Raw genomic sequence first — 18,189 nt, 5'->3', positions numbered from 1 at the left:
CACTGATGGTTCTATTGCACCTCCTGTACCACCTCCAATGCTTCCCCAGATTTAACTACCCAAGCCATTAAATGCAGTTAGTTTGTCTGTGCTTTCTGGCAAGGTGTATTCCACTGTGAGAGAAAGGGCAGTTCAACAACTCATTGAAATATCCTTAATTTCACTCTGTTTATGTGATCTCACCCTGGAGATTGCACTGAAGACCCCAGGCGCTGCTGAAGAGTGAGCAGGCCGAGCACAGAGGATGCAATGACCTGATTATTTAAGGACCACTCAGACAGAAATGTAGTGCTTTGATAATGCTAAAAAGCCACAAGGAGTTTTCAGTAGGGAATTACCACAGCTCATGAAAATGGTCCACTTCACACAGGAATACATGAAAGCAGTGTCAGGAGATGAGTTAACATTGATTGATATAAACATGACTTATCTGTTATGCCTGAGGTCACCTGAGAATGTCATTTCTATTAGGCTTCTCTGCTGCTGGAAGTCTTATTCATATGCAACTATCCAGGTTAACTGGAGCTTGTTTAGACAGAGCCAGCCCGTCCAAAGCACAACTGTGGGTAAAGCTGTGCCTTAGAACACACTTACCTGCTTGTATTCAGAACATCACAGAATCACAGAATGCCTTGGATTGGAAGAGACCTTAGAGCTCATCTAGTTCCAACTCCCTGCTGTGGACAGGAGCACCTTTCCTTAGAGTATTCACCTGCTGAGTTTTGTGCTGTATTTGGCCAGCACGGGTCATGAGCGGCACCCGCTGCTCCCCACGTGGATCCCGTACATACAAATTGTCACCCAGGACTGACAGGCAGCCAGCAAGCTTCGTTTAAAAGAAAAACACAACAGAAGAACTCTCAGCTGACACAACAGGCCCCACCCTTGGCACTGCAGAGCACCCAGCTGCTCAGGGCTCTGGAGATTGCCTCTTGACCATTCTGCAGCTTGATCTGATGGCGAGGAGCTACCAGTAGAAATCAAATTATTGTGATATTTTTTAAGTCTGTCATTTGACTTTAAGAAATCTTAAATACTTTCTTCCTTCAGTTTTGTCTTCCTATCCTTTGTCTATTTATGGTATAAACTACTGGGCAAGGACTGCCTCTCTCTGAACAGCTGAAGCACTCAGAGAAATCTCACCCACAGCTGCACCCTTGATCAAGAACACAGCTTTGAGAAGAGCTACCCTTTTCACAGTCTGACTTCCATCTACTCATATTTAATCCATAACATACATGGTTATAAGCATACTACACACACACATATATATATTGTTTTCTTTGAATTAAATCCCATACAGCTTTTGAAAACAGTTCCATAATATTACATGGTCTTCAAGTGATTTTAATGACATCTCTCTCAAGGTTCATGGCCCCTTCACACCAATACCCTGTTCCAATGCACAGTTCACATTCATTCTCTCATAGATAAGCTTTTCTTTTCATCTACCAGAAGTGTAAGACAAATACCAGCGCCTTACATGATACAGTGTCATTTGATTTCACCTTCACATACCCAAAGTACTGAAGAAGTGATCTCCATGTGTACATATGGGCAGCTGTACCCTTCTCAACACCACAGAGAGTCGCTGAAGAGCTCAAAGATCACATCTCCCTCTTCAGTCCTTAGGAAAAGGGTTTTATGCTTGTTTTAACTTCCAAAAGGTGCATCTCTAAACTATTCTTGAAGAGAAAACAGACTTTCCTCTGAGTAGTGCCACCAGAGAGATTCTGTCAGTACCTCATTAGCTTTGAACGTACCAACGTGAGAATATCACAGCATCCTTTATAAATTTGAAAATACAGTTACAGTTAAAACAGCTGCTGCTTCAAAGGCTTTGAAGAATTTTAAGAATTTTAATTACTTGGATATTTTTCAGTTTTTCTCCTTAGGCCAAGCAGATAATTAGTTCAATTACATTTTCACAGGTGGAATACTGGCTTGATTCCTACTTGCCTGCCATCAAAAAATTGGTAGCAGAACTCTTAGTGCATGGAAATTATACCGATTTGGTGTGGTGTTTAACATAGTCTTTGGATTGTGGAGCACAAGTGTCCTACACCAAAAATTTCAGTGTTACCAAATTATGAATTCAAGAGCAGATTAGACTACTTCTGATATTTAAAGAACAATCTACTATTGAATACAAGCATTTTGCATCAGTCCAAAACAGCCTGCTTGGCTTTGTCTACAAAGTAGTCCAGTGCCAACATCTTGGTAAGCATTAAATAAGCTTGTGCCTGTATAATCAAGAGGGCCCCAAACACACATGCTGTAGAGATTTTTTTTTTTTTTGAGTCTATTTTAGTTTACTTAATGGCATTCTGTACCTAATGTGCACTGTTACATACCAACACAGTACTACTAGAGAAAATATCTATTTACAGTTTCACTAGATTTCTTACTGGGAATAAAGATCTGAAAGAATATCACATTTCTCTACTAAAAACAAAGAGAAGAAAAGTAACTGGAAACATTAACTTTATATTAGGGTTTACAATTACAGCTGCTGATGATTTAAGCTCTTTGGAGCCTTTGACACTAAGCATAAGGGGGAAATTGGACTTTCAAATGAGTGAAAGACGTAACAAGCAGGCTTTTGTGCAGCCCACTTGAAGATTACACGCAAAAATTAGACTTTGGAGATTAGAGAGGTTACATTTGGCCTTTTAGGAAAACAGAGGATAGGATATTAGCATCCTCTGTAAACTACTTGAGCACTAACATTCACATGAACCGCAAACTAAAGCATTCACTCATCTTCTTAAGAAAATAAAGAGAATTTGGCAGTACAATAATCCTCAGAGAAATGCCAGGACAGAAACTTCTGTTTCCTTTGTTGATTTAGCAACTGATGTGTCCAATACCTTAGTGTTTGGTAAAGAAAGAGCATAAACGTGTGTTCCAACACTTTTCCTGTTGGAACGAAGCCACTTGGAGCCCGCCAACGAAAATAAGGAAAGCTAAACCTCAACTCACAAATACCACCATTATGCCATTTTATACCCCTCCATGGACAGAACTATGTTTTAAGTAGGGACAGCTCCAGGAAACAAAAAATGGGTATCACCAACACACAGCTGAGTTGTATTAGACACCTTTCTCTCCCTTTCACTGCTGCTCTTCCCTTTCAACCCACAGTAACACACCTCAATTTGAAGCCATACCCACTTATTTGGAAGGCTCTGTTCTGACCACAGATTCTCACAGACTACACCTGTTAAACCACCACCAGGGCATGACAGTTTACACTGCTTTGCTTGCAATGTCTGCCAAATCAGACGTGTTTAATCGGACAAGATGCAGCTGCTTTAGAACAGGCAAACCCACGTACCTCTTTCCTTTTGCATGGAAATGGAACATAAATTTGAGCTCATTTCAATTTTGCTACAGGAAATGCAAACAATTAGAAGTGAAATAGCATCAGCATACTTTTTTTTTTTTTAATTTACTAGACGCCTAAGAACCCAGCCAATTCACCCATTCATTTTTCACGCTGAAAACTGAGATTAGCTTGCTGCATGCACAGTCTCACCTGGGCACCAAAAACTGGTGAAAGGCTCCGAAGTGCCAGGGTCCAAGGGGCAGGGCTGGCCCATCGGACTTACCCTCACCGCTCCTTTACAACTAAGGACAGCACAGAACCTCTCTTCTCCTTCAGCAGCTTTGAGCGGGTGTCACCTCCTCTCTCCCAGTGCCAAGGTGGCGGCACCGAGGTGCAGAGGTGACACCCGGTGAGGGAACGCGCAGGGCTGCCACCAGCAGCGCTTAAACCCGGCACGGGGGGAAGCTTTAATCGAACCCACTCCAGTAATAACCCGGCACTCCCCACCCAGGATGCGGCTTCATCCCCGGGACGAGCCGCAGGCGGGACCAGACACAGAGCGAGGCACAAAGCGCTGCGGGCGGGGAGCGAGCGAGCAGGACGGGCCCCCGGCCCCTCGGGCTGCCGCGGCCACCGCGGCGCTCCCGCCACCGCTCCCGGCCCGGCCCCGCTCCCCGGCCCGGCTCTGCCCCGGCCCCGCCGCCCTTTCCTCCCCTCCCCTGCCCTGCCCTACCCTCGTACTCCAGGCTGGCCCGGGCGCCCAGGGCGAGCAGCGCGGCGAGGCGCAGCCAGCAGCTCCCCATGCTCCACACGGCGGCTCGGCGCGGCAAAGGGGCAGGAGCAGGAGGAGCAGGAGGGGCAGGAGGAGGAGTGGGACGGGGACATTCTCCGAGCGGCTCCCGGGCGCCGCCGGAGTCTCCTCCTCCCGCTGCCCGGCCCCGCCTCGCCTCCCGGCAAGGCGCTCCGCTGGTTGGGGTCCGCCGGGGCTGCGGTGCCGCCTGTTCCACGCGTTGTCCCCCGAGGGGCTCCTGCCGCCCGCTGCCCTCCGACGCGGCCTCCGGGAGTCGCCCGGTGGTGCCCTGGCCCGGAGAGCGATCACAGAATCAGAATGATTTGGATTGGAAGGGGCCATAAAGATCACCTAGTTCCGCACCCGCTGCCTCCTCTGGACTCGCTCCAACAGGTCCATGTCCTTCCTGCGCTGGGGTCCCCAGAGCTGCATGCGCTGTTCAAGGTGGGGTCTCACCAGCGCAGAGCAGAGGGGCAGAATCCCCTCCCTGGACCTGCTGCCCACGCTGCTGTTGTTGCAGCCCAGGTGTGGGGTCCCTGCTCGGTGCTATGAGCCCCGACCTCAACCAGGGCACTGAGCTGGCTGGGACAGTGTGTCTGTCACCGGTGTCCTCCCATCTGTCCCTCCAAGGCAGGGAGGGAGGCAGGGAGGCTCACAGTGAACAAGGGCAGGATGGGGAGGATGAGCCCTTCGTGCTCCCTCCAGGAACTTTTCTGGCGAGGTGGGACCTCTGTGGGGACACCTTCTGCTGACAGCCCCCATCCCATCCCATCCCATTCCATCCCATCCCAGGTGGCCACGCCTGCCACGCAGGCCTGGAGTTTTGCAGGCAGTGATGCAAGGAAACAGACTGCACTTCTCAAGATGAACTGCTCTGGTTGCTCAGCAGTTTGCAGATGGCCAGCTTTAAATGTTAAAAAAAGAATCCCTAAGTCATGAGAGTAAGAAAAAAAAAGGTTGGAGTCATCACATTTCTCATTAACTTTTTGAGCTGCCAGAGTGTTGTGGGGTTACATTTTCAGGCTTTGTTCCATAACCACAAAGACTCTAGTCTTTGTCTAGGCTTTTTTCCTGCCTTTCACATGAAAGCAAATTCCCCAGTCACTCCAAGCCTATGGAAGTGGAGGCTTCAGGCAGAGCATCATATGTTCCAATGCTCTTAAGTTTGACATCTGTCAACCCTGCAGCTTGACTACAGGTAGATTTGGGGTTTATGTCTTTTTGCACTTCGTACCATGAGCATTTAATGTGCAATCTAAACTGGTGAAAGTGTGAGAAAAGCCCTGGCCCCAGCCAGAGTTTGTGTGCTGGGGTAGTACAGGGGAGCGAGCCCAGGGAGTTCTGAGGGTCCCTCCCACATTCTGTGCTGTTTCCTGGACAAATAGGGAAATACCACCTAGTCAGGAAAGGAATACTTCTTTAAAAATAAGGGACATGGAATTGCAGAGGGGAGAGAGTAATCTCAAGGGGAAATGTTAGTCTGGAAACAGAAGAAGGTGCCAATTCTGCCACATTTTGAGGGTGGCTATACCAAAGTGGCCTAAGTGTGATCTTGCTGGCAACTAGAATAAAAATCTGTGTGGGTGCTGTGTTGGGAGCTTTGTTCAAAGCATTTTTTTCTCATCTGAATTTCCCTTTGGATCAGGAGTACCCCCAGATACCTCCCCACTCAGATTCACTACTTTGCTGTCTGAGACTGAAATGTGCACAGGAGTGCATCTCCTACATCCCCAGGGCCAGGCTAGAGCTCCTTCTGAGTAAAATACTTGATGGGTTTGGGTGGGTGCTGGGGCCTCAGCACAAACTGTTCTCCAAGTTGCTGTGCCCACTGCAGGTGCAGTCTGAGTATGCTTGGGTTCAATAATCTGTTTTGACCACCTTGTTTGCCCAAAAAATGAAGAAAGAGATAAGAAAAACAATGGCAGTTTCACCAGAGCAACTGCAGTTTAACAGCCTAAGGAATTCTTAGATTTCCACATGTGAAGAGATTAAATACTGACATTACTCTGTTTAAAGTAGAACATCAGGAAAAGGAGTGCTTTAATCTGATATTATTGGCATAGAAAAGATAAAGTAAAATGTTAGAAATCCATAATAAATTGTGATGATCTCTGCAGTTTATCTGTGCTGCAAGGCTTTGGTAAGAGTTCAGCATTCCAATGTACTGGAACAATAAAGGTACCTGAAGCAGATCTTCATGGGTCAGGTATCTCTTGCTTCCCCTTCGTGTATTGTCCTTGTAGCTGCCCATTTCCAAAACACTGGCCTTCATTTGGGTATTTCTTTGAGTATAAGGACTGTACTACTATGAGAGCATTGTACGAGAGGCCACTGCCAGCAGAAGTGTGAATGCAGCTGCAGCTCCTCCTTCAGCTGTCCCATCACCACCCTGCCCATAGGTAACAGCCTCTCTCCTGGGCAGCCTTTTTGAGCCATTTCAAGCTTCATGGGACAGTGCAGAAATTTGGTGATTGTGGTGACAAATCCTCCTTGCTTCATTGTCTCGTCAGCGTGAGAGGTGAAGGTGTCAGTAATAGGTGCCATCGGTGACTGCAGCTGTGGTGTCCGAGTTAGTACAGGCAAGAATCCTATTTGATTGCCTGGAATCAGTGAGAACTCAGACTGCTTTCCTGATGCTCCTGATTGTGCATGTGCAATTCCCTCTGTTCAAACAACATAACCACTGGTGTTTGCAGGATTTTTACTCTGTCTTGGCTGTCCACTGCGTGGGGTTCTTGCTGTGGGCACTGTGAGCAGGTGTGCCTGCGATGCTGCTTTTCATCTGACATCCAACTCCTGGAGTGTCCTAACTGCCCTGAGAAAGGCAAGAGACTTAAGAGCTAACACAGTCTGCAACTTACAGCTCAAATTTAGACACAAGTGCAAGCATAAGGAGCAGTGGGAATGCATCCTTTGTGGACTGTTTGAATTGAGCCTTGGAAAAATGCAGAGCCAGGGTGTGCATTCATCCAGACTCCAATTTGCTCTGGAGTTTCTCTGTGCAATGGAACGCTCATTCTTCGTGTTTGATGGGATGACAGCAATGTGAAATCACCCAAAAGACTGGGGCTTGAAAGGCAAATTCAAGGCAACTTTAAAAAGATTTGAATTCCAAATACAAATTAGATTTTTGTAGTTTTCTTAAGGGACATTTTAATAGGAAGAAGTATGTGGAGCTATGAATGAATTAAACAAATGTCACATATATTGAATTTGAAGGCACAGTCCTTTTTTTCCTCCCAGTTCAGCTGTCAATTTTCCTAAAAAAAATTCCAACTCTTTAAGCTTGTGGTTATTTGGAGTTTCTGGCACTCCTGGCATCACACAAGATTTAAGCAGTCTGCTTTTCATGGGAAATTCAGGTTTTGACTGTTCAGAGGTAAAGGAAAATTTTCATGACTGAAGTCAAGCAACAGTAGAGGACTGAAATGTGTGGAAATGTCTTGGTTGAATAAAAAAATAAGACCCAAAGCAAAGTTAAGAGCTCTTGGAGACTTAAAAAAATTCTTGTTATGTCAAAGAGTTAATATAAGGACATAATTTTTGTTTCCTGCTTTTTTCAATAGCAGTTTAGAAGTATAATTTTATTACTCTGTACCAGAACAGCTGTAACAACTGCAGTTACAGTGATAATAAAAATACAGCTTTTGATGGAGAGAAGTTAATTAAAATCAAATTTTAATAATGTTTAGCAATCTGATAACTTTTCTCCAAATAGCAAAAGAATTATATGGAAATAAAAACAATACCCAGACAACCCAGCTGTGTGTAATGAAGTTTTGGAATCCCCAACTAAGGTCTGATTAGTCATGCAGGGATGACAAATAGGGCCCCAATCCAAACCAGTGAATTGCCTGACTGAATGCAAATGCTCTGATACTTAGAATTACTCTTGTAAATATCTGTAGAACTAGTCTTAAAATAAAATAATAATCATAATAATGCATTGCTTCTGTAGAATTCCTAGAATTCTTGGAGCTTATTATTACTTTTTCATGATGTTTAGTGGCAGCAACACTTAGAAATACTAATTTGTAACTCAACATTTGCTGTTATTAGACCCTCCTTCCACCTTCTGGTCACTGCCAGCTTCTGTGGCCAAATTTTTCCTTCTGGATGTCAGCCATTTGCACATGATCTGTGCTCAGACACTGGTCCCTTTAGGATCCCACTCAGGGCCATTCTGGGTGCTTGCTGTGGGGCGCGCTCCAGTGCTGGGACATTTCAGAAGCTCTGCCAGAGTCTGGGAGAGGGAGGCTGAAATGGAAGCAAAGATTGGGGTTGACACGTGGAGCTAACAGGCAGGAAGAACAGATCTTCCAGAGGTGCTGCTGTGGTGAAGGCATCAAGAGGAAAAAAGGCAGAAATATTCAGAGGAAGGCATGGGCAGAAAGACACAGATGAATGAGTGTCATGTAGGGTGCTCTCTGGGGAATGATGGACAAAATTCCTCACACACCGTGCTGCTGCTGTCAGCAAATGACTGTGGAACCCCAGTGCTAGCCCATGAAAACCCAGCACTAGCCCATGAAACACCACTGCTAGCCAGGAAACCCCAGTACTAGCCCAAGACCATGTCTTCATGCAGAGTGGATACTTCACCCTGTGCAGTTTTCAAAAGGCATCTCCCCTGCACATGGCATGTCTGTCAAAGGCACTTGGCTCATTTTGCATTTTTAAGTGATATATCCATGTTTGTTAGTAGAAAGCTGCTTTTCCTAAAATGACAGACGGGAAAGAAACACTAGAGGCCAGCCTACAAGAGGACAGCGTTGGCTGAAACGTCAGGAAGATGTACACCAATGGAAATTCTTGTTCTAGAAGCATAAATAGCAGAGATGATGATCACACATTTTCTTGTGTGAAATAATAAACTGAAGTTATATCCTAATAACTTTCTTTCCTAGGTCACACCTAAACCTCAATGGCACACTCCTTGTCAAAAATATAAAAGAAGATACTACCCTGACTGTAAAAATAGCGTATTTTAGGGAAATGAAATGTTCTTCAGAGCAGCACTCTCTGGCTGAGTGTCCCACCTCTTAGGCAGCACTTACCTGCTCCCTACGCCTTGGCTCTTCCCAGTTAAAGGTGGCCTCATGCCGTTTCTCCCAGCAATGGCACAAAGGAGATGGTGAGAGTAACTTTCTCTCAATTTCCCCAGTACCAAAACCCTTGCAGTGGAAAATTTCAACGTGAAAGTCTGGGTCAGGCACACAGGAAGCACATACATGGTGTACATATGTAGCAAGTCTTGGAGAACACCAGTTGCCCTTTTCCATTCCATCTGGCAGGGGCTGTGTGTCTTAGGCAGCCAGCAAAACAGAGAATTTGGGGGAGAAGACAATATTGCATTCCCGGTTAGACACTGACTGATGCATCAGTATGTGGTAAAACAGCAGATACAGGGTTTTGTGTTTAATAGATGTACTGAAGACCAAAATCTCGGGTTTTTTTTTTTTAGTGCTGTTAACATCCCTTAAAATTCTAACTGTTAAAATCTCTTCAGGTTTTGATGACTGTGATTGGAAACAAATGTGTTTAAACTGTTTTGACATTAAATGAGAATGGTCTCGAAAATAAAAGACTTCTTTGTGTACAAATGAAAGAACTACAGTTTAACCAGATTTAGATTTTGCAAGGCTTTTGCTGAGTCATTACAATCTGGTCCTGAAAAAGAAAGTGGTAATTACCTAGCATGAATAAATTGTAATTCCAAAACAGTCTTAAAAGGCAAATAGGTGTGAACTTTGAGAGCTCATCAGTATAAGATACTGAGCAAAGCAGACTTACTACCAAAGCATTAATATCTCCAATTTTCTCCACTGATGGTGGTCTCATTACACTTAATCGAAACACTATTTAGGTCCTTAAAGGAATTTAGACATAACAGGGTGTGAAAATGTTGTAAACTCCTCTAAGTAACGAGGAGTATAAATAATATAGCTCCTAAAAGCGCTGTGAGGGAATTTAGAGATAGTATATTTATATTTATATTCACATTTATATTTTAAAGAAATAAAGTAGCTGGTGTACATGAGTATGTTTTAAATAAACCTGTACTCAGTCTATCAATAGTCATGCTAGATTAGCTTCTGTATTCTTGATTATCAGGACTTACAGTGTTTTACCGTCATGATATGAATTCAGTTTACTTCGACTATTCTAATGTCAACAGCATGACTTAAAGTATTCCTCAGGGACAAGGACTGGATGTATTTTGCATATTGGACAAGTAATTCCTGGAAGAAAAAGGAAAAAGTTGCATAAAATTATAATTATGATTACAATTATTAACTTTGGGCATATAAAACAGTGTCTAAACAGCGTGTTCTCTCCTTTTCTGTTTCAATCACCACAAACTTGCATAGGACCAGCAGCTGCATAAAGGAATCCTGTACTTCTGGAAACCAGTAAACTTGCATATGTAAATATATGGATTAAATGGAAATTTCAGGAGGTCAGGCACACGTTGGATCATCCATAGGCATACACACATACACACATATATCTATATAAAAGTATGTATCTTTGTATATAAATACACACTTATGTGTATCAGTGTACATGCCTGTGTATCTGTGTATGCACTAATAGCACTTCAATTTAGGTGGAACATGTATATCTAGACTTACATTTATGTAACAGAATTTGACCACTGTCCATCTATGTAGACACTGAGAAATAAATGAGTAATTGTATTTTTTTATCTTTACATTTTTAGAAATACACATCATCTAAAACTTTCAAAATACACTATATAAATATGCTGAGGTATCAGAGCACTTTAATGCCAAAAGCAATATGCCAGAAAACATAAGGTTTTCTGAAAACTTTGAAACAGAAAATTTGATACAGAATGAGTATCTTTAACTTCTTTCAGGGGCCACGAGAAGGAGAATTTCTGGCTGCAGAGGCTGGTTACACCTTCGAAGAGCACAAACTCCACCTACTGATAGGTTCAGCAGTGAAACTTTAGAAAACCAACAATTCTAAAGCACAGTCTCAGTTGTATGGCAGGACTATAAAAATGAGAAATAAAGTGTTAAGTTGATACACTTAATCTTAGGGAAAGTAAGAAAAAAACCAGAGAAAGATGTACTAAAAATGCTTCTAGAACTTTTTGCTACTTATGTTTATGAAAACATTTCAGTAATAAAACATCTTCACATTTTTATCATAAGAATTGTGAACTTGTTAAAAAAAACCCATAAATTAATACACATGCACATGTAAATTGTTTTATTTGTTTAATCTCTTTTATTAAAAATGAAGACATGTAAAAAAGACATTGGAATGGATTAATATGTTTCTGCTACTTGTTGAGCAAAGTGTGTAGACAAGATAAATGTACCAGTCCCTGAAACTGCTCAGACATACAGCAGTTTACAGTCCATTACATAAATTTCTATAGCATTAGATTGGAGGATAATTCCCATTTTAAAGGAACATTTCTCATGAAATTAGTTCACCTTAAAAAAAAGAAATTACAGGAACAATTTCTGTGACTGATCTCCCCTTAAAAAATAGTTAAAGCTTATTTAGATTAATGAGGGCACCATTTACTTTATTTCTCCTTTTCCAATTTACTCTTCTCAACAGTATCCAAGTAGAACAGAAACCACATGTGCATTCAGAAAAATAAGAAAATATGTAAATATAATGGAGGAAAAAACCTCCTCATGTCAGGTTCACTGCAGAACTCAAGAGTAGCCGAAAGAAAAATAAAAGAAATGAAAGGATCCTAATCAACTCTGGCAAAGGATAACCCAAGCATCCAGGTTTTCAGTGATGATTATGGTAGCACAGAGGAGGCCCTGTGAAACAATCTGGGCACCTGCCATACTACAAGGACAAAGCGTTCAGGTGAACCAACTCCTAGGTCGAAATCAACTCTGGACACTTCTGACCAATTATATAAAATTTAAGCAACTCTGAAACTAGGAAGAAGTGAAGGAAGGACTGGAAAATAACCAGCCCAGTTGTGGCAACCTTTACCAGGTCACCGGGTGGTCAGGGATCCCTTTGGGGTCATTGACCACCAGGGAACAGCAAAGAGACCTCCAGGACAGAAGAACGCATGCAAAGGGGAGGGGAAATATAGTAATGATTTCAGGGAAATTATTTATCATGTGTATGTTTATTCTGGGAAAATCAATGACTCTGTGTGTAAAATACAGTATAAAAACAGGAGCTTTTTCTGCACTCAGCCTGCATGATATTTTGGAGGGGATATCCCCTCATGCATCTGGCTGAATAAAGAATTCCTACTTCTTAATGCTACAGTGGTGTTAAGCAGTTTTTATTTGTACCGATTTTTGGCTCCTCCTGCTAAGCTCTGTCTTGGGGTGACTTGATGTTGTATTCCCTATCATTGCAGTATGCCCAGAAATTAGTATATATACCTTTCTGTGCTTTTAAACTGAGCCTGAGTGGAGAGAAAAAAAACAAACCTCAAGGACACAGACAGAGATAACACACTCTCGTTCTTGGTGGTTTTTTTGGCTTCTGCATTCTGCTGTTGGGGGAGAGGAGCAGAGAAGCACCCTGCATGCTTGTTCAGCCAGCTTTCAGGGTTTTTTCTCCTCTGGGGAGCTGGCCTTTGTTTTTTTCTGGAATTTCGGATTTTTCCCTTTCTCTGCTGGATTGTTTTCAACATCACAACACACATCGGGACTGTTCTCCACCGAGGGCCCTGGCCCCTGCAGGAGGGGGCCCACCCCGTCCCAGCTCGAAGGAGAAGGACCACAGGGAGGACTCTAACATTTTCCCAGGTTTTTTTCACCACAGTGAGAGATTGTATTATTTAGCATTATTATCCTTTTCCTGTGTGTTCTTTAAATAAATAGTTTTTATCTCTTTCACTTTCCTTCGAGGAAAAAGGTTTTTTTCCTGAACCTGGTGGGGGAGCAGTGGTTTGTAACCTGCCCTCTCTCAGAGGATATATTTCTAAATTTAGCCAAACCAGCACCGTCTCCATCTGAAGAAAAGCCAGTCTGCCTGAGAGAACATGAATATTTACCCATAATGATCAGTTTGTCGTACCAACATGTGCCACAGTAACTCTGGTTGCATTATTTTCCTGTAAGAAAAGCTTCACTGGAGACTCATCAAGGCATGGATGTTCAGAGAATACAGGATTAGAATCCAAGTGAAACAAAAGCGAGGGTGTCCAGTTTTCACTGGGCCTGATTCAGTGAGGAGAGAGGCCCATCAGTTTATGCCAATTTCAGCAGGAGCAAAGGTTTTCAGCACCTCTCAGCAATAAAATCTTTCTCCCTGTCCCAGTCTGGCAGGATACTTCTGTACTTACACTGCTCTTAGGCACTGTTTCCACTGGGACTGCTCCCACACATGAAATTAGGCACATACTCAAGTAACTTCTTCCATAAGGGCCTACATGTTAAATTGAAAATTTTACTGCTATTTTTTCTATGTCAAAACAGAAAGAAACATATATATTTCTAAGTAACTGAGTACCCTCAATATTCTTAACTAGGTTGTTAAACCAAATAGTATCTTACATCAAATATTATAATTTTGCAAGAGTATCATGCTGAAAGTGGTACTCTGTAGACTGAAACAGAATAAAATTATTTAGCAAAAATCCATAAAATGCCCGTGTTCAACTTTTCACATATAAACCCCCCATATTTTGCTTTAGAACACCAACAGGTAAGGCCACAGAACTCCAGAAAGGTGCTGTTAAGCATATAATTTTGAGCTATTAAAATTACCAATAAATACCAAGAAAATCATCTGGCTATTTAAAATTACAGCAATCGAATCAATCAAAAAAAGCAGCCATCAACATCTTGAGTCATAACTGTTTTCAAGTAAAAATTGCACAATGTGCTTTAAGACTGTCACATTCTTACATATTATAACAGTGTTAGAGCAATATACATGTATTAACTTTCATCCTTCTGTCCTGGTTAGTCACAGTTTCACTGGAATTCTCCAGTGTATGATTCTGATTTTCATCCTTACTGTCTTCAGCAGATAAATCTTCCTTTTCTTTTTCTTCACTCTGCAATGGCTTTTCAGAGCTGTCTTCCTTTCTGCTACATACATTCTTCTGGCCTGTCAGTGGCTTTCGCTTAAACAGGGAAAACTGAAGTGAAAAAACCAGGTAAATTATATGACTGAAATAGTTAGCAGTGAAATTCAAGATAAAAAGCCCACAAACCCCTTTGTATGTACCAAGGTCAATGAGGTTGGCAAATTTCTCCTTGGTGAAATAAATATTTTTTTTCTAAACAAAATGACTAAAAATATTAATGAGAAACATTTGCAATATTTGAAATGTGGAAAAATAGCACATCAGAATCAGAAATGTTAAAGTGACTGCATTTTGTCAAATTAGACACTGTACAATTTGTGCAAAATGCTACAAGTGGTGCATTTAATTTGGGTTTCTTTCAGATTAGAGCCTGAGGCAAGGTCCAAAAATAAAGCCCCAGAGCAGTAAGTGCTTACTGATAAACGTGTGTACTGCCATTAATGACAGGGCTTGTGCTCAGTGAGACTACACACGTGCTCAAAGTTAACTGGATCTTAGGGTCTTTGTTCAACAGGAAACTCAGCAGCCTCTGCAGGAGCCTCTGGATCCTAAACCTGTAAGAAATTCCATATCAGGTACTCCTCAACATGCTCATACACCTATATAGAGAGATATATATGATCACAAAATCAGTGCATGTTGGAAGGAGTTGCAACATCAACCAGCTCAGCTGCTGCTTTCAGAGACAATTAAGGGGGGGGGGGGGGAGACTTTTAGATAATTTCCCATAGGAATCAAGTCCTAAGTTTTCACCTCACCAGTACGTGAGGTGATAAACAATCTCTCTTTCATGGACATGCCATCCTGAGGTGATAATGGGCATTATCTCATTTCTTTTATTTGGACAATTTTAAGCTATTCTTTCAAAAATAAAATCAAGTCTTAAACAGAAGGAGCAGGTTTCTCAGCAGTTTAATTATCTATGCAGATCGTGTAAGTTGAGGTATTTGCTTTGGTAAGTGCCCACTGCCTTCGTGGTCACTGGAAAAGCTGGGAAGAAACATCAGGACACAAACCTTTTTTTTCCCCACAATTCCTCCAGTTTTTTGGTCATCAGTGTTCTCTGAAGAATTGCTCACAGTGTGATTGTCAGTGCTTTCCTTCTCTACGATAATATAAACGTTTATATTAACTTTCTTCTGATTCGTACAGATCAGAAAAATATCACAGAAAAACAGAAAACAATTGTTCTTCAAATTATTTTTGAAGTAGAAGTCACCAAATAAAACTGAAAAAGCAATCAGAATATTCAGTGTAACTTGATGCCCAGCCCGAGAAGACTATTTTTATTTTTTAATCTCTCCATATAATGCCCTGATATTACTCTCCACATGCTCGATTTCCAAGAACAGAACACTTACAGCAGTGACAGTATATAAAATATTTTCACTTGACACTCACAGTTTCCTCTTGATGGCAGAAGACAATGTCTTGCACACTTATTTGAAAGTATATTCTAATTCAGGAAAGCTGATTTTTAGGGCAGGAGTTACGGTTCAATGTGAACTTTATTCCATAGAAACAATTCTGGGAAAGGAAAAACTTTCCATCTCAGTTGATGTTCCTGTGTTTAAATTTTCCTATACTCCCTGTATGAATCATATAAATTTAGAACTTAGTATCAAAACTTCCAGATCACTGGATAATGGAAAAATATTTAAGCATCCTTCTGTACAAGCTATTTCCATTATAATATTGAAAATAAGTGGCATAGCTTCTTCATTATAAAGGCAGTGGTCTGTTTTATACCACACTTGTTATTTTCTGTCAAGAAAACAATTCTAGATTACTTCAAAATTTCGAAAATAAAAGAAGTCCTACACACATAGGGCACCCATTTTCATCTTCCCCAGCTTTTCTACAGGAATATACAGTTCTCATAAACTGCCATCAAAACTACAAGGAGCATCTAGGTTTACACCTTCAGCATCCTGAACAGCATTCACATTATCACATTTCACCTAAAATAATCTCTTTGTGAATGGAATGAGGAAGTGTCAGCTGAAAAAAATGAGGAAGAATTCTGAGAAGCTTCTTGATTGAAGTGAGGCACAGGGTACCTAAAGAAGTTGGCTGAGAGATAATAAAATTTCCATGACTTTGGCACTGCACAACCAGAACTGCTCTTAGTAAGATGCAGTCTTGCTAAGAGAAAGTCCTTCTCATGGACTTCCTCCAATACATGACTGGGAAAAGTATTTATTTCTTTCAAATCATTAACAATTAATAATGGGGATTTGCCTCTCAAATTTCATCTACTCTAAAGAACTGCTTTGCCATCTACCAACAAGAAGTGTGTTGTCCACTATTTGTATACTATTGTTTAAAAAAGTTTTATTTGTCTTCAGGATGTCCAGTTCTTAGGAACTGTATTCTTACCCTGCTGAACGATGGTCTCTTCCTGAGTAGTCTCCTCTGTCTATAGACCAAAAAAAAAAACCAAAAACCCTCTTTCAAAATTGTTTAAAAAACCAGATGTTTAACTATTAACACCTACATGTGTTTCTCCCTCTAACAAAACCACCCCAAACAACAACTTTGCATTTACAGGATAGCTACACATGTATCCAACTGAAGTTAGTTATAGAACCAAATCCTTTCAGAGACCAGTAACTTAATAGAAGTAAATGCTTTTACCTCTCCAGTTTCCACAGTGCTACTACTGCTTTTCTCTCCCTCAGGTGTTTTACTATGCTTTTCTTTTTCATTTTTTTCCTTTTTCTCCTCTTCTTTCTCTGTTCCTTCTCCTGCTTCATCTCCTTCTCTTTCTTCTTTTCCTTCTACTTCTTTTACTTCTTCTTCTACTTCTTCTTCTTCTTCTACTTCTTCTTCTACTTCTTCTTCTACTTCTTCTTCTTCTGTTTCTTCTTCTTCGTCATCATCATCTATTTCTTCATCTCCAGACAAGTTTTGTTCCTTGGACAAAATTGCCAAAACATGATTTTGAAACTCAAACTGTACAATGATCATGATCCTCATCCTACACCAGTTCATCACACATCAGAATTCGACTAAGATCAAGAAAACTCAAAAGAAAAGGTTCTAAGGAGTACATAGAATAGGGAGAAACACAGGAGACCTCAATCAAGGTTTGCTAATTTTAATATATTTTTAAAAAACTGACCTCCAGGGAACATTAGGAGTGCAGCTGACTTATGCTTTGCCAACATGTGACTCCTTAAAGGAAAAACAATGAAAACAAACTTTTTTTTGGAAAGAAAATATTTCTTTTGCATGTTTGAAATGAGCATAATTGATGCAAGCAGTAGTAATTCCAACACTGAAAAAAATAATTCAAATCTATTTCCCAAGAAAATTAATGAAGAAATGCCTGATGCAGTGTTTTGATTCATGTGATTCAATACAGACATTATAATTTGAATTTATTTTCAGCCTAAGATAAAACTTCAATATAGTAAAATAAAATGGCCAAGGGCATTATAAAATAAATATTTAAAGGCACAAATGTTATTTTTGTAAAATGTGTAGAAAAATGAACCAATTATATCCTTCTTACTCGCTTCAATCAGACTGTCATTATTATGCCATTATGTACTTATAACAGCATAAAATACAACAGTTAAATAAGGAACAGTGTCCTTCCCATTGCAGAAATATATAAGGGCCTAAAGCAAGGACTTCCAAGGTCAAATCAAGTGAAGTGTCATCACTGCCCAGAGGGAGAACATTTCTGTTCCACTGCAGCCAATGTCACGATGGTAACTGGTGGGAAGTATCTGCACACTCTTTTGGAAGTGTGGGAGAAGAATGAGTCTTACACTGAACTCCTTCCTACACCTGTGTCCAAACGTTGTCTTCTGTCTTTTTTTAATGTTTTCCTTACTCCCTCTTACTTCTTTGGAGTTTTGCCTGTTGGCTCCACAGCTGTGCTCATGGTCATTAGAAGGTAGCTTGCTGGTCAGAAGGAGACCACCAATGAATGTTCCTAGAGTTTGGAACAGAGGGATCTTTGGTGGAACTCCTTTGCTAAGCATGACTCACATATCC

The 18,189-nt window shown here is 41.3% G+C and overlaps 1 long non-coding RNA gene across 2 annotated transcripts; it reads right to left on the bottom strand.

Annotated features, from left to right (window-relative positions):
- Window positions 1-14,238: 14,238 nt before the first annotated feature.
- LOC121667981 lies at window positions 14,239-16,866 on the bottom strand. 2 transcript variants are annotated; one of them, XR_006017216.1, is made up of 5 exons: window positions 16,819-16,866; window positions 16,561-16,600; window positions 15,583-15,770; window positions 15,198-15,286; window positions 14,239-14,735 (listed from the first exon to the last, which is right to left on the bottom strand). It is a non-coding gene; the product is annotated as an uncharacterized LOC121667981 (long non-coding RNA). The 2 variants fall into 2 exon arrangements; XR_006017215.1 differs by having other exon boundaries at window positions 15,583-15,708; window positions 16,819-16,862.
- Window positions 16,867-18,189: the final 1,323 nt, after the last annotated feature.

This window comes from Corvus kubaryi, unplaced genomic scaffold, assembly GCF_017639235.1.
Source record: "Corvus kubaryi isolate FWS band 111438036 unplaced genomic scaffold, C.kubaryi_AGA036_p1.0 133, whole genome shotgun sequence".
Taxonomy (NCBI): Eukaryota; Metazoa; Chordata; class Aves; order Passeriformes; family Corvidae; genus Corvus; species Corvus kubaryi.
The sequence above is the reverse complement of the archived record's forward strand: the minus strand, read 5'-3'. Positions and strand labels throughout refer to the sequence as shown.